Source organism: Calliopsis andreniformis, unplaced genomic scaffold (assembly GCF_051401765.1).
Source record: "Calliopsis andreniformis isolate RMS-2024a unplaced genomic scaffold, iyCalAndr_principal scaffold0018, whole genome shotgun sequence".
NCBI lineage: Eukaryota > Metazoa > Arthropoda > Insecta > Hymenoptera > Andrenidae > Calliopsis > Calliopsis andreniformis.
In genome coordinates this window covers 5,935,394-5,952,804 of record NW_027480430.1, presented here as the reverse complement: position 1 = coordinate 5,952,804, position 17,411 = coordinate 5,935,394, and positions in this window count along the sequence as shown.

Sequence of the window (17,411 nt, the reverse complement as noted above, 5' to 3'; positions counted from 1 at the left end):
CGAATAATTGCTACCAGTGTAAAAGTTATGGCCATTTCTACGTTGCGGGCAACCTAGGCTTCACCTTAGGCCGTTGTTCCACCAGATCGAATAGTTAGGGCCTAAGAAGTGAACGCCAGAAGCATAAAATACAATGTAAATACAACAGATTTTCCATCATATAAAACGAATAATTGCAACCAGTGTGAAAGCTATGGTCATTTCTACATTCCGAGCAACCTAGGCTTCACTCTAGGGCGTTGCTCCAACAGATTGAATAGACAGGGCCTTATAAGTCAACGCCCGAAGCATAAAATGCACTAAAAATACAACAGTTTTTCCATCGTATAACAGGATTAATTGCAACCAGTTTGAAAGTGATGGTCATTTCTACGTTCCGGGCAACCTAGGCTTCACTCTAGGGCGTTGCTCCTCTAGATCGAATAGCTAGGGCCTTAGAAGTCAACGCCAGAGGCATAAAATACAATATAAATACAACAGCTTTTCCATCGTAAAGAACGAATAATTGCAACCAGTGTGAAAGTTATGGTTATTTCTACATTCCGGGCAACCTAGGCTTCACTCTAGGGCGTTGCTCCACCAGATCGAATAGTTAGGTCCTTAGAAGTCAACGCCAGAAGCATGAAATTCGATATAAATACAACAGCTTTTGCATCGTATAAATGGAATAATTGCAAACAGTGTGAAAGTAATTGTCATTTGTACGTTCCAGGCAACCTAGGCTTCACCCTAGGGCGTTGTTCCACCAGATCGAATAGTTAGGGCCTAAGAAGTGAACGCCAGAAGCATAAAATCCAATATAAATACAACAGTTTTTCCATCGTATAAAACGAATAATTGCAACCAGTGTGAAAGCCATGGTCATTTCTACATTGCGAGCAACCTGGTCTTCACTCTAGGGCGTTGCTCCAACAGATTCAATAGTCAGGGCCTTAGAAGTCAACGCCCGAAACATAAAATACAAAATAAATAGAACAGTTTTTCCAATGTATAAAACGAATAATTGCTACCAGTGTAAAAGTTATGGTCATTTCTACGTTCCGGGCAACCTAGGCTTCACCCTAGGGCGTTGTTCCACCAGATCGAATAGTTAGGGCCTAAGAAGTGAACGCCAGAAGCATAAAATACAATATAAATACAACATTTTTTCCATTGTATAAAACGAATAATTGCTACCAGTGTAAAAGTTATGGCCATTTCTACGTTGCGAGCAACCTAGGCTTCACCTTAGGCCGTTGTTCCACTAGATCGAATAGTTAGGGCCTAAGAAGTGAACGCCAGAAGCATAAAATACAATATAAATACAACAGATTTTCCATCATATAAAACGAATAATTGCAACCAGTGTGAAAGCTATGGTCATTTCTACATTCCGAGCAACCTAGGCTTCACTCTAGGGCGTTGCTCCAACAGATTGAATAGTCAGTGCCTTATAAGTCAACGCCCGAAGCATAAAATGCACTAAAAATACAACAGTTTTTCCATCGTATAACAGGATTAATTGCAACCAGTTTGAAAGTGATGGTCATTTCTACGTTCCGGGCAACCTAGGCTTCACTCTAGGGCGTTGCTCCACTAGATCGAATAGCTAGGGCCTTAGAAGTCAACGCCAGAGGCATAAAATACAATAAAAATACAACAGCTTTTCCATCGTAAAGAACGAATAATTGCAACCAGTGTGAAAGTTATGGTTATTTCTACATTCCGGGCAACCTAGGCTTCACTCTAGGGCGTTGCTCCACCAGATCGAATAGTTAGGTCCTTAGAAGTCAACGCCAGAAGCATGAAATACGATATAAATACAACAGCTTTTGCATCGTATAAATGGAATAATTGCAAACAGTGTGAAAGTAATTGTCATTTGTACGTTCCAGGCAACCTAGGCTTCACTCTAGGGCGTTGCTCCACCAGATCGAATTGTTAGGGCCAAAGAAGTCAACGCCCAAAGCATAAAATACAAAATAAATAGAACAGTTTTTCCATCGTGTAAAAGGAATAATTGCAAACAGTGTTAAAGTAATGGTCATTTCTACGTTCCGGGCAACCTAGGCTTCAATCTAGGGCGTTGCTCCACCAGATCAAACAGTTAGGGCCTTAGAAGTCAACGCCCGAAGCATAAAATACAAAATAAATAGAACAGTTTTTCCATTGTATAAAACGAATAATTGCTACCAGTGTAAAAGTTATGGTCATCTCTTCGTTACGGGCAACCTAGGCTACACTCTAGGGCGATGCTCCACCATATCGAATAGCTACGGCCTTAGAAGCCTACGCCTGAAGCATAAAATACAATAAAAATACAACGGTCTTTTCATCGTATAAAAGGAATAATTGCAACAAGCGTGAAAGTAATGATCATTTCGGCGTTTCGGGCATCCTAGACTTAACTCTGAGGCATTGCTCCACCAGATCGACTAGTTAGGGCCTAAGAAGTCAACGCCTGAAGCATAAAATACAATATAAATACAACAGTTTTTCCTTTGTATAAAACGAATTATTGCTACCAGTGTAAAAGTTATGGTCATTTCTGCGTTCCGGGCAGCCTAGGCTTCACCCTAGGGCGTTGTTCCACCAGGTCGAATAGTTAGGGCCTAAGAAGTGAACGCCAGAAGCATAAAATACAATATAAATACAACAGTTTTTCCATCGTATAAAACGAATAATTGCAACCAGTGTGAAAGTTATGGTCATTTCTACATTCCGAGCAACCTAGGCTTCACTCTAGGGCGTTGCACCAACAGATTGAGTAGTTAGGGCCTTAGAAGTCAGCGCCCGAAGCATAAAATGCAATAAAAATACAACAGTTTTTCCATCGTATAACAGGATTAATTGCAACCAGTTTGAAAGTGATGGTCATTTCTACGTTCCGGGCAACCTAGGCTTCAGTCTAGGGCGTTGCTCCGCTAGATCGAATAGCTAGGGCCTTAGAAGTCAACGCCAGAGGCATAAAATACAATATAAATACAACAGCTTTTCCATCGTAAAAAACCAATAATTGCAACCAGTTTGAAAGTGATGGTCATTTCTACATTCCCAGCAACCTAGGCTTCACTCTAGGGCGTTGCTCCACCAGATCGAATAGTTAGGTCCTTAGAAGTCAACGCCAGAAGCATAAAATACGATATAAATACAGCAGCTTTTCCATCGTATGAAAGGAATAATTGCAAACAGTGTGAAAGTAATGGTCATTTCTACGTTCCGGGCAACCTAGGCTTCAGTCTAGGGCGTTGCTCCGCTAGATCGAATAGCTAGGGCCTTAGAAGTCAACGCCAGAAGCATAAAATACGGTATAAATACAACAGCTTTTCCATCGTATAAAACGAATAATTGCTACCAGTGTAAAAGTTATGGTCATCTCTTCGTTACGGGCAACCTAGGCTACACTCTAGGGCGATGCTCCACCATATCGAATAGCTACGGCCTTAGAAGCCTACGCCTGAAGCATAAAATACAATAAAAATACAACGGTCTTTTCATCGTATAAAAGGAATAATTGCAACAAGCGTGAAAGTAATGATCATTTCGGCGTTTCGGGCATCCTAGACTTAACTCTGAGGCATTGCTCCACCAGATCGACTAGTTAGGGCCTAAGAAGTCAACGCCTGAAGCATAAAATACAATATAAATACAACAGTTTTTCCTTTGTATAAAACGAATAATTGCTACCAGTGTAAAAGTTATGGTCATTTCTGCGTTCCGGGCAGCCTAGGCTTCACCCTAGGGCGTTGTTCCACCAGGTCGAATAGTTAGGGCCTAAGAAGTGAACGCCAGAAGCATAAAATACAATATAAATACAACAGTTTTTCCATCGTATAAAACGAATAATTGCAACCAGTGTGAAAGTTATGGTCATTTCTACATTCCGAGCAACCTAGGCTTCACTCTAGGGCGTTGCACCAACAGATTGAGTAGTTAGGGCCTTAGAAGTCAGCGCCCGAAGCATAAAATGCAATAAAAATACAACAGTTTTTCCATCGTATAACAGGATTAATTGCAACCAGTTTGAAAGTGATGGTCATTTCTACGTTCCGGGCAACCTAGGCTTCAGTCTAGGGCGTTGCTCCGCTAGATCGAATAGCTAGGGCCTTAGAAGTCAACGCCAGAGGCATAAAATACAATATAAATACAACAGCTTTTCCATCGTAAAAAACCAATAATTGCAACCAGTTTGAAAGTGATGGTCATTTCTACATTCCCAGCAACCTAGGCTTCACTCTAGGGCGTTGCTCCACCAGATCGAATAGTTAGGTCCTTAGAAGTCAACGCCAGAAGCATAAAATACGATATAAATACAGCAGCTTTTCCATCGTATGAAAGGAATAATTGCAAACAGTGTGAAAGTAATGGTCATTTCTACGTTCCGGGCAACCTAGGCTTCAGTCTACGGCGTTGTTCCACCAGATCGAATAGTTAGGGCCTAAGAAGTCAACACCAGAAGAATAAAATACAAAATAAATACAACAGCCTTTACACCGTATAAAACGAATAATTGCAACCTGTGTGATGGTTATGGTCATATCTACGTTCCGGGCAACCTAGGCTTCACTGTAGGGCGTTGCTCCACCAGATCGAAGTGTTAGGGCCTAAGAAGTCAACGCCCGAAGCATAAAATACAATAGAAATACAACAGTTTTTCCATCGTATAAAACGAATAATTGCAACCAGTGTGAAAGTTATGGTCATTTCTACATTCCGAGCAACCTAGGCTTCACTCTAGGGCGTTGCACCAACAGATTGAGTAGTTAGGGCCTTAGAAGTCAGCGCCCGAAGCATAAAATGCAATAAAAATACAGCAGTTTTTCCATCGTATAACAGGATTAATTGCAACCAGTTTGAAAGTGATGGTCATTTCTACGTTCCGGGCAACCTAGGCTTCAGTCTAGGGCGTTGCTCCGCTAGATCGAATAGCTAGGGCCTTAGAAGTCAACGCCAGAAGCATAAAATACGGTATAAATACAACAGCTTTTCCATCGTATAAAAGGAATAATTGCAAACAGTGTGAAAGTAATGGACATTTCTACGTTCCGGGCAACCTAGGCTTCAGTCTATGGCGTTGTTCCACCAGATCGAATAGTTAGGGCCTAAGAAGTCAACACCAGAAGAATAAAATACAAAATAAATACAACAGCCTTTACACCGTATAAAACGAATAATTGCAACCTGTGTGATGGTTATGGTCATATCTACGTTCCGGGCAACCTAGGCTTCACTGTAGGGCGTTGCTCCACCAGATCGAAGTGTTAGGGCCTAAGAAGTCAACGCCCGAAGCATAAAATACAATAGAAATACAACAGTTTTTCCATCGTATAAAACGAATAATTGCAACCATGATGAAACTTATGGTCATTTCTACGTTCCGGGCAACCTAGGCTTCACCCTAGGGCGTTGTTCCACCAGATCGAATAGTTAGCGCCTAAGAAGTGAACGCCAGAAGCATAAAATGCAATAAAAATACAACAGTTTTTCCATCGTATAACAGGATTAATTGCAACCAGTTTGATAGTGAAGGTCATTTCTACGTTCCGGGCAACCTAGGCTTCACTCTAGGGCGTTGCTCCACTAGATCGAATAGCTAGGGCCTTAGAAGTCAACGCCAGAAGCATAAAATACGGTATAAATACAACAGCTTTTCCATCGTATAAAAGGAATAATTGCAAACAGTGTGAAAGTAATGGTCATTTCTACGTTCCGGGCAACTTAGGCTTCACCCTAGGGCGTTGCTCCGCCAGATGAAACAGTTAGGGCCTTGGAAGTTAACGCCCGAAGCATAAAATACAAAATAAATAGAACAGTTTTTCCATTGTATAAAACGAATAATTGCTACCAGTGTAAAAGTTATGGCCATTTCTACGGTGCGGGCAACCTAGGCTTCACCTTAGGCCGTTGCTCCACCAGATCGAATGGTTAGGTCCTTAGAAGTCAACGCCAGAAGCATAAAATACGATATAAATACAACAGCTTTTGCATCGTACAAAAGGAATAATTGCAAACAGTGTGAAAGTAATTGTCATTTCTACGTTCCGGGCAACCTAGGCTTCACTCTAGGGCGTTGCTCCACCAGATCAAACAGTTAGGTCCTTGAAGTCAACGCCCGAAGCATAAAATACAAAATAAATAGAACAGTTTTTCCATTGTATAAAACGAATAATTGCTACCAGTGTAAAAGTTATGGTCATTTCTACGTTCCAGGCAACCTAGGCTTAACCCTAGGGCGTTGTTCCACCAGATCGAATAGTTAGGGCCTAAGAAGTGAACGCCAGAAGCATAAAAAGCAATAAAAATACAACAGCCTTTCCATCCTATAACAGGAATAATTGCAATCCGTGTTAAAGTGATTGTCATTTGTACGTTCCAGGCAACCTAGGCTTCACTCTAGGGCGTTGCTCCACCAGATCGAATTGTTAGGGCCAAAGAAGTCAACGCCCAAAGCATAAAATACAAAATAAATAGAACAGTTTTTCCATCGTATAAAAGGAATAATTGCAAACAGTGTTAAAGTAATGGTCATTTCTACGTTCCGGGCAACCTAGGCTTCAATCTAGGGCGTTGCTCCACCAGATCAAACAGTTAGGGCCTTAGAAGTCAACGCCCGAAGCATAAAATACAAAATAAATAGAACAGTTTTTCCATTGTATAAAACGAATAATTGCTACCAGTGTAAAAGTTATGGTCATTTCATCGTTACGGGCAACCTAGGCTACACTCTAGGGCGGTGCTCCACCATATCGAATAGCTACCGCCTTAGAAGCCTACGCCTGAAGCATAAAATACAATAAAAATACAACGGCCTTTTCATCGTATAAAAGGAATAATTGCAACAAGCGTGAAAGTAATGATCATTTCGGCGTTTCGGGCATCCTAGACTTAACTCTGAGGCATTGCTCCACCAGATCGAATAGTTAGGGCCTAAGAAGACAACGGCAGAAGCATAAAATACAATATAAATACAACAGTTTTTCCTTTGTATAAAACGAATAATTGCTACCAGTGTAAAAGTTATGGTCATTTCTGCGTTCCGGGCAGCCTAGGCTTCACCCTAGGGCGTTGTTCCACCAGGTCGAATAGTTAGGGCCTAAGAAGTGAACGCCAGAAGCATAAAATACAATATAAATACAACAGTTTTTCCATCGTATAAAACGAATAATTGCAACCAGTGTGAAAGTTATGGTCATTTCTACATTCCGAGCAACCTAGGCTTCACTCTAGGGCGTTGCACCAACAGATGGAGTAGTTAGGGCCTAAGAAGTCAACACCAGAAGAATAAAATACAAAAAAAATACAACAGCCTTTACACCGTATAAAACGAATAATTGCAACCTGTGTGATGGTTATGGTCATATCTACGTTCCGGGCAACCTAGGCTTCACTGTAGGGCGTTGCTCCACCAGATCGAAGTGTTAGGGCCTAAGAAGTCAACGCCCGAAGCATAAAATACAATAGAAATACAACAGTTTTTCCATCGTATAAAACGAATAATTGCAACCATGATGAAACTTATGGTCATTTCTACGTTCCGGGCAACCTAGGCTTCACCCTAGGGCGTTGTCCCACCAGATCGAATAGTTAGCGCCTAAGAAGTGAACGCCAGAAGCATAAAATGCAATAAAAATACAACAGTTTTTCCATCGTATAACAGGATTAATTGCAACCAGTTTGATAGTGAAGGTCATTTCTACGTTCCGGGCAACCTAGGCTTCACTCTAGGGCGTTGCTCCACTAGATCGAATAGCTAGGGCCTTAGAAGTCAACGCCAGAAGCATAAAATACGGTATAAATACAACAGCTTTTCCATCGTATAAAAGGAATAATTGCAAACAGTGTGAAAGTAATGGTCATTTCTACGTTCCGGGCAACCTAGGCTTCACCCTAGGGCGTTGCTCCACCAGATGAAACAGTTAGGGCCTTGGAAGTTAACGCCCGAAGCATAAAATACAAAATAAATAGAACAGTTTTTCCATTGTATAAAACGAATAATTGCTACCAGTGTAAAAGTTATGGCCATTTCTACGTTGCGGGCAACCTAGGCTTCACCTGAGGCCGTTGCTCCACCAGATCGAATGGTTAGGTCCTTAGAAGTCAACGCCAGAAGCATAAAATACGATATAAATACAACAGCTTTTGCATCGTATAAAAGGAGTAATTGCAAACAGTGTGAAAGTAATTGTCATTTCTACGTTCCGGGCAACCTAGGCTACACTCTAGGGCGTTGCTCCACCAGATCAAACAGTTAGGGCCTTGGAAGTCAGCGCCCGAAGCATAAAATACAAAATAAATAGAACAGTTTTTCCATTGTATAAAACGAATAATTGCTACCAGTGTAAAAGTTATGGTCATTTCTACGTTCCGGGCAACCTAGGCTTCACCCTAGGGCGTTGTTCCACCAGATCGAATAGTTAGGGCCTAAGAAGTGAACGCCAGAAGCATAAAATCCTATATAAATACAACAGTTTTTCCATCGTATAAAACGAATAATTGCAACCAGTGTGAAAGCTATGGTCATTTCTACATTGCGAGCAACCTGGTCTACACTCTAGGGCGTTGCTCCAACAGATTCAATAGTCAGGGCCTTAGAAGTCAACGCCCGAAGCATAAAATACAAAATAAATAGAACAGTTTTTCCATTGTATAAAACGAATAATTGCTACCAGTGTAAAAGTTATGGTCATTTCTACGTTCCGGGCAACCTAGGCTTCACCCTAGGGCGTTGTTCCACCAGATCGAATAGTTAGGACCTAAGAAGTGAACGCCAGAAGCATAAAATGCAATAAAAATACAACAGCCTTTACATCCTATAACAGGAATAATTGCAATCCGTGTGAAAGTGATTGTCATTTGTACGTTCCAGGCAACCTAGGCTTCACTCTAGGGCGTTGCTCCACCAGATCGAATTGTTAGGGCCAAAGAAGTCAACGCCCAAGGCATAAAATACAAAATAAGTAGAACAGTTTTTCCATCATGTAAAAGGAATAATTGCAAACAGTGTTAAAGAAATGGTCATTTCTACGTTCCGGGCAACCTAGGCTTCAATCTAGGGCGTTGCTCCACCAGATCAAACAGTTAGGGCCTTAGAAGTCAACGCCCGAAGCATAAAATGCAAAATAAATAGAACAGTTTTTCCATTGTATAAAGCGAATAATTGCTACCAGTGTAAAAGTTATGGTCATTTCTACGTTCCGGGCAACCTAGGCTTCACTCTAGGGCGGTGCTCCACCATATCGAATAGCTACGGCCTTAGAAGCCTACGCCTGAAGCATAAAATACAATAAAAATACAACGGTCTTTTCATCGTATAAAAGGAGTAATTGCAACAAGCGTGAAAGTAATGATCATTTCGGCGTTTCGGGCATCCTAGACTTAACTCTGAGGCATTGCTCCACCAGATCGAATAGTTAGGACCTAAGAAGTCAACGCCAGAAACATAAAATACAATATAAATACAACATTTCTTCCATTGTATAAAACGAATAATTGCTGCCAGTGTAAAAGTTATGGCCATTTCTACGTTGCGGGCAACCTAGGCTTCACCTTAGGCCGTTGTTCCACCAGATCGAATAGTTAGGGCCTAAGAAGTGAACGCCAGAAGCATAAAATACAATATAAATACAACAGATTTTCCATCATACAAAACGAATAATTGCAACCAGTGTGAAAGCTATGGTCATTTCTACATACCGAGCAACCTAGGCTTCACTGTAGGGCGTTGCTCCACCAGATCGAAGTGTTAGGGCCTAAGAAGTCAACGCCCGAAGCATAAAATACAATAGAAATACAACAGTTTTTCCATCGTATAAAACGAATAATTGCAACCATTATGAAACTTATGGTCATTTCTACGTTCCGGGCAACCTAGGCTTAACCCTAGGGCGCTGTTCCACCAGATCGAATAGTTAGCGCCTAAGAAGTGAACGCCAGAAGCATAAAATGCAATAAAAATACAACAGTTTTTCCATCGTATAACAGGATTAATTGCAACCAGTTTGATAGTGAAGGTCATTTCTACGTTCCGGGCAACCTAGGCTTCACTCTAGGGCGTTGCTCCACTAGATCGAATAGCTAGGGCCTTAGAAGTCAACGCCAGAAGCATAAAATACGATATAAATACAACAGCTTTTCCATAGTATAAAAGGAATAATTGCAAACAGTGTGAAAGTAATGGTCATTTCTACGTTCCGGGCAACCTAGGCTTCACCCTAGGGCGTTGCTCCACCAGATGAAACAGTTAGGGCCTTGGAAGTTAACGCCCGAAGCATAAAATACAAAATAAATAGAACAGTTTTTCCATTGTATAAAACGAATAATTGCTACCAGTGTAAAAGTTATGGCCATTTCTACGTTGCGGGCAACCTAGGCTTCACCTTAGGCCGTTGCTCCACCAGATCGAATGGTTAGGTCCTTAGAAGTCAACGCCAGAAGCATAAAATACGATATAAATACAACAGCTTTCGCATCGTATAAAAGGAATAATAGCAAACAGTGTGAAAGTAATTGTCATTTCTACGTTCCGGGCAACCTAGACTTCACTCTAGGGCGTTGCTCCACCAGATCAAACAGTTAGGGCCTTAGAAGTCAGCGCCCGAAGCATAAAATACAAAATAAATAGAACAGTTTTTCCATTGTATCAAACGAATAATTGCTACCAGTGTAAAAGTTATGGTCATTTCTACGTTCCGGGCAACCTAGGCTTCACCCTAGGGCGTTGTTCCACCAGATCGAATAGTTAGGGCCTAAGAAGTGAACGCCAGAAGCATAAAATCCAATATAAATACAACAGTTTTTCCATCGTATAAAACGAATAATTGCAACCAGTGTGAAAGCTATGGTCATTTCTACATTGCGAGCAACCTGGTCTTCACTCTAGGGCGTTGCTCCAACAGATTCAATAGTCAGGGCCTTAGAAGTCAACGCCCGAAGCATAAAATACAAAATAAATAGAACAGTTTTTCCATTGTATAAAACGAGTAATTGCTACCAGTGTAAAAGTTATGGTCATTTCTACGTTCCGGGCAACCTAGGCTTCACTCTAGGGCGGTGCTCCACCATATCGAATAGCTACGGCCTTAGAAGCCTACGCCTGAAGCATAAAATACAACAAAAATACAACGGTCTTTTCATCGTATAAAAGGAATAATTGCAACAAGCGTGAAAGTAATGATCATTTCGGCGTTTCGGGCATCCTAGACTTAACTCTGAGGCATTGCTCCACCAGATCGAATAGTTAGGGCCTAAGAAGTCAACGCCAGAAGCATAAAATACAATATAAATACAACAGTTTTTCCATTGTATAAAACGAATAATTGCTACCAGTGTAAAAGTTATGATCATTTCTGCGTTCCGGGCAACCTAGGCTTCACCCCTGGGCGTTGTTCCACCAGATCGAATAGCTAGGGCCTAAGAAGTGAACGCCAGCAGCATAAAATACAATATAAATACAACAGTTTTTCCATCATATAAAACGAGTAATTGCAACCAGTGTGAAAGTTGCGGTCATTTCTACTTTCCGGGCAACCTAGGCTACACCCTAGGGCGCTGCTGCAACAGATTGAATAGTTTGGGCCTTAGGAGTGAATGCCCGAAGCATAAAATGCAATAAAAATACAACAGTTTTTCCATCATATAACCGGAATAATTGCTACCAGTGTAAAAGTTATGGTCATTTCTGCGTTCCGGGCAGCCTAGGCTTCACCCTAGGGCGTTGTTCCACCAGGTCGAATAGTTAGGGCCTAAGAAGTGAACGCCAGAAGCATAAAATACAATATAAATACAACAGTTTTTCCATCGTATAAAACGAATAATTGCAACCAGTGTGAAAGTTATGGTCATTTCTACATTCCGAGCAACCTAGGCTTCACTCTAGGGCGTTGCACCAACAGATTGAGTAGTTAGGGCCTAAGAAGTCAACACCAGAAGAATAAAATACAAAAAAAATACAACAGCCTTTACACCGTATAAAACGAATAATTGCAACCTGTGTGATGGTTATGGTCATATCTACGTTCCGGGCAACCTAGGCTTCACTGTAGGGCGTTGCTCCACCAGATCGAAGTGTTAGGGCCTAAGAAGTCAACGCCCGAAGCATAAAATACAATAGAAATACAACAGTTTTTCCATCGTATAAAACGAATAATTGCAACCATGATGAAACTTATGGTCATTTCTACGTTCCGGGCAACCTAGGCTTCACCCTAGGGCGTTGTCCCACCAGATCGAATAGTTAGCGCCTAAGAAGTGAACGCCAGAAGCATAAAATGCAATAAAAATACAACAGTTTTTCCATCGTATAACAGGATTAATTGCAACCAGTTTGATAGTGAAGGTCATTTCTACGTTCCGGGCAACCTAGGCTTCACTCTAGGGCGTTGCTCCACTAGATCGAATAGCTAGGGCCTTAGAAGTCAACGCCAGAAGCATAAAATACGGTATAAATACAACAGCTTTTCCATCGTATAAAAGGAATAATTGCAAACAGTGTGAAAGTAATGGTCATTTCTACGTTCCGGGCAACCTAGGCTTCACCCTAGGGCGTTGCTCCACCAGATGAAACAGTTAGGGCCTTGGAAGTTAACGCCCGAAGCATAAAATACAAAATAAATAGAACAGTTTTTCCATTGTATAAAACGAATAATTGCTACCAGTGTAAAAGTTATGGCCATTTCTACGTTGCGGGCAACCTAGGCTTCACCTGAGGCCGTTGCTCCACCAGATCGAATGGTTAGGTCCTTAGAAGTCAACGCCAGAAGCATAAAATACGATATAAATACAACAGCTTTTGCATCGTATAAAAGGAGTAATTGCAAACAGTGTGAAAGTAATTGTCATTTCTACGTTCCGGGCAACCTAGGCTACACTCTAGGGCGTTGCTCCACCAGATCAAACAGTTAGGGCCTTGGAAGTCAGCGCCCGAAGCATAAAATACAAAATAAATAGAACAGTTTTTCCATTGTATAAAACGAATAATTGCTACCAGTGTAAAAGTTATGGTCATTTCTACGTTCCGGGCAACCTAGGCTTCACCCTAGGGCGTTGTTCCACCAGATCGAATAGTTAGGGCCTAAGAAGTGAACGCCAGAAGCATAAAATCCTATATAAATACAACAGTTTTTCCATCGTATAAAACGAATAATTGCAACCAGTGTGAAAGCTATGGTCATTTCTACATTGCGAGCAACCTGGTCTACACTCTAGGGCGTTGCTCCAACAGATTCAATAGTCAGGGCCTTAGAAGTCAACGCCCGAAGCATAAAATACAAAATAAATAGAACAGTTTTTCCATTGTATAAAACGAATAATTGCTACCAGTGTAAAAGTTATGGTCATTTCTACGTTCCGGGCAACCTAGGCTTCACCCTAGGGCGTTGTTCCACCAGATCGAATAGTTAGGACCTAAGAAGTGAACGCCAGAAGCATAAAATGCAATAAAAATACAACAGCCTTTACATCCTATAACAGGAATAATTGCAATCCGTGTGAAAGTGATTGTCATTTGTACGTTCCAGGCAACCTAGGCTTCACTCTAGGGCGTTGCTCCACCAGATCGAATTGTTAGGGCCAAAGAAGTCAACGCCCAAGGCATAAAATACAAAATAAGTAGAACAGTTTTTCCATCATGTAAAAGGAATAATTGCAAACAGTGTTAAAGAAATGGTCATTTCTACGTTCCGGGCAACCTAGGCTTCAATCTAGGGCGTTGCTCCACCAGATCAAACAGTTAGGGCCTTAGAAGTCAACGCCCGAAGCATAAAATGCAAAATAAATAGAACAGTTTTTCCATTGTATAAAGCGAATAATTGCTACCAGTGTAAAAGTTATGGTCATTTCTACGTTCCGGGCAACCTAGGCTTCACTCTAGGGCGGTGCTCCACCATATCGAATAGCTACGGCCTTAGAAGCCTACGCCTGAAGCATAAAATACAATAAAAATACAACGGTCTTTTCATCGTATAAAAGGAGTAATTGCAACAAGCGTGAAAGTAATGATCATTTCGGCGTTTCGGGCATCCTAGACTTAACTCTGAGGCATTGCTCCACCAGATCGAATAGTTAGGACCTAAGAAGTCAACGCCAGAAACATAAAATACAATATAAATACAACATTTCTTCCATTGTATAAAACGAATAATTGCTGCCAGTGTAAAAGTTATGGCCATTTCTACGTTGCGGGCAACCTAGGCTTCACCTTAGGCCGTTGTTCCACCAGATCGAATAGTTAGGGCCTAAGAAGTGAACGCCAGAAGCATAAAATACAATATAAATACAACAGATTTTCCATCATACAAAACGAATAATTGCAACCAGTGTGAAAGCTATGGTCATTTCTACATACCGAGCAACCTAGGCTTCACTGTAGGGCGTTGCTCCACCAGATCGAAGTGTTAGGGCCTAAGAAGTCAACGCCCGAAGCATAAAATACAATAGAAATACAACAGTTTTTCCATCGTATAAAACGAATAATTGCAACCATTATGAAACTTATGGTCATTTCTACGTTCCGGGCAACCTAGGCTTAACCCTAGGGCGCTGTTCCACCAGATCGAATAGTTAGCGCCTAAGAAGTGAACGCCAGAAGCATAAAATGCAATAAAAATACAACAGTTTTTCCATCGTATAACAGGATTAATTGCAACCAGTTTGATAGTGAAGGTCATTTCTACGTTCCGGGCAACCTAGGCTTCACTCTAGGGCGTTGCTCCACTAGATCGAATAGCTAGGGCCTTAGAAGTCAACGCCAGAAGCATAAAATACGATATAAATACAACAGCTTTTCCATAGTATAAAAGGAATAATTGCAAACAGTGTGAAAGTAATGGTCATTTCTACGTTCCGGGCAACCTAGGCTTCACCCTAGGGCGTTGCTCCACCAGATGAAACAGTTAGGGCCTTGGAAGTTAACGCCCGAAGCATAAAATACAAAATAAATAGAACAGTTTTTCCATTGTATAAAACGAATAATTGCTACCAGTGTAAAAGTTATGGCCATTTCTACGTTGCGGGCAACCTAGGCTTCACCTTAGGCCGTTGCTCCACCAGATCGAATGGTTAGGTCCTTAGAAGTCAACGCCAGAAGCATAAAATACGATATAAATACAACAGCTTTCGCATCGTATAAAAGGAATAATAGCAAACAGTGTGAAAGTAATTGTCATTTCTACGTTCCGGGCAACCTAGACTTCACTCTAGGGCGTTGCTCCACCAGATCAAACAGTTAGGGCCTTAGAAGTCAGCGCCCGAAGCATAAAATACAAAATAAATAGAACAGTTTTTCCATTGTATCAAACGAATAATTGCTACCAGTGTAAAAGTTATGGTCATTTCTACGTTCCGGGCAACCTAGGCTTCACCCTAGGGCGTTGTTCCACCAGATCGAATAGTTAGGGCCTAAGAAGTGAACGCCAGAAGCATAAAATCCAATATAAATACAACAGTTTTTCCATCGTATAAAACGAATAATTGCAACCAGTGTGAAAGCTATGGTCATTTCTACATTGCGAGCAACCTGGTCTTCACTCTAGGGCGTTGCTCCAACAGATTCAATAGTCAGGGCCTTAGAAGTCAACGCCCGAAGCATAAAATACAAAATAAATAGAACAGTTTTTCCATTGTATAAAACGAGTAATTGCTACCAGTGTAAAAGTTATGGTCATTTCTACGTTCCGGGCAACCTAGGCTTCACTCTAGGGCGGTGCTCCACCATATCGAATAGCTACGGCCTTAGAAGCCTACGCCTGAAGCATAAAATACAACAAAAATACAACGGTCTTTTCATCGTATAAAAGGAATAATTGCAACAAGCGTGAAAGTAATGATCATTTCGGCGTTTCGGGCATCCTAGACTTAACTCTGAGGCATTGCTCCACCAGATCGAATAGTTAGGGCCTAAGAAGTCAACGCCAGAAGCATAAAATACAATATAAATACAACAGTTTTTCCATTGTATAAAACGAATAATTGCTACCAGTGTAAAAGTTATGATCATTTCTGCGTTCCGGGCAACCTAGGCTTCACCCCTGGGCGTTGTTCCACCAGATCGAATAGCTAGGGCCTAAGAAGTGAACGCCAGCAGCATAAAATACAATATAAATACAACAGTTTTTCCATCATATAAAACGAGTAATTGCAACCAGTGTGAAAGTTGCGGTCATTTCTACTTTCCGGGCAACCTAGGCTACACCCTAGGGCGCTGCTGCAACAGATTGAATAGTTTGGGCCTTAGGAGTGAATGCCCGAAGCATAAAATGCAATAAAAATACAACAGTTTTTCCATCATATAACCGGAATAATTGCAACCAGTGTGAAAGTTATGGTCATTTCTACGTTCCGGGCAACCTAGGCTTCACTCTAGGGCGTTGCTCCACCAGATCAAACAGTTAGGGCCTTAGAAGTCAACGCCCGAAACATAAAATACAAAATAAACACAACAGTTTTTCCATTGTATAAAACGAATAATTGCTACCAGTTAGAAAGTTATGGTCATTTCTACGTTCCGGGCAACCTAGGCCTCACTCTAGGGTGTTGTTCCACGAGATTGAATAGTTAGGGCCTAAGAAATCAACGCCAGAAGCATAAAATACAATAAAAATATAACAGTTTTCCCATCGTATAAATCGAATAATTACAACCAGTGTGAATGTTATGGTCATTTTTACATTCCGAGCAACCTAGGCCTCACTCTAGGGCGTTGATCCACCAGATAGAATAGTTAGGGCCTTAGAAGTCAACGCCAGAAGAATAAAATTCAATAAAGATGCAACAGTTTTTCCATCGTATAACAGGAGTAACTGCAAATAGTGTGAAAGTACTGGTCATTTCTACGTTCCGGGTAACCTTGGCTTCACTCTAGGGCGTTGTTCCACCAGATCGAACAGTTAGCGCCTAAGAAGGCAACGCCAGAAGCATAAAATACAATATAAATATAACAGTTTTGCAATCGTATAAAGCGAATAATAGCAACCAGTGTGAAAGTTATGGTCATTTCTACATTCCGGGCAACCTAGGCTTCACCACAGGGCGTTGTTCCACCAGATCGAATAGTTAGGGCCTAAGAAGTGAACGCCATCAGCATATAATACAATATAAAGACAACAGTTTTTCCATCGTATAAAACGAATAATTGCAAACAGTGTTAAAGAAATGGTCATTTCTACGTTCCGGGCAACCTAGGCTTCAATCTAGGGCGTTGCTCCACCAGATCGAACAGTTAGGGCCTTAGAAGTCAACGCCCGAAGCATAAAATGCAAAATAAATAGAACAGTTTTTCCATTGTCTAAAACGAATAATTGCTACCAGTGTAAAAGTTATGGTCATTTCTACGTTCCGGGCAACCTAGGCTTCACTCTAGGGCGGTGCTCCACCATATCGAATAGCTACGGCCTTAGAAGCCTACGCCTGAAGCATAAAATACAACAAAAATACAACGG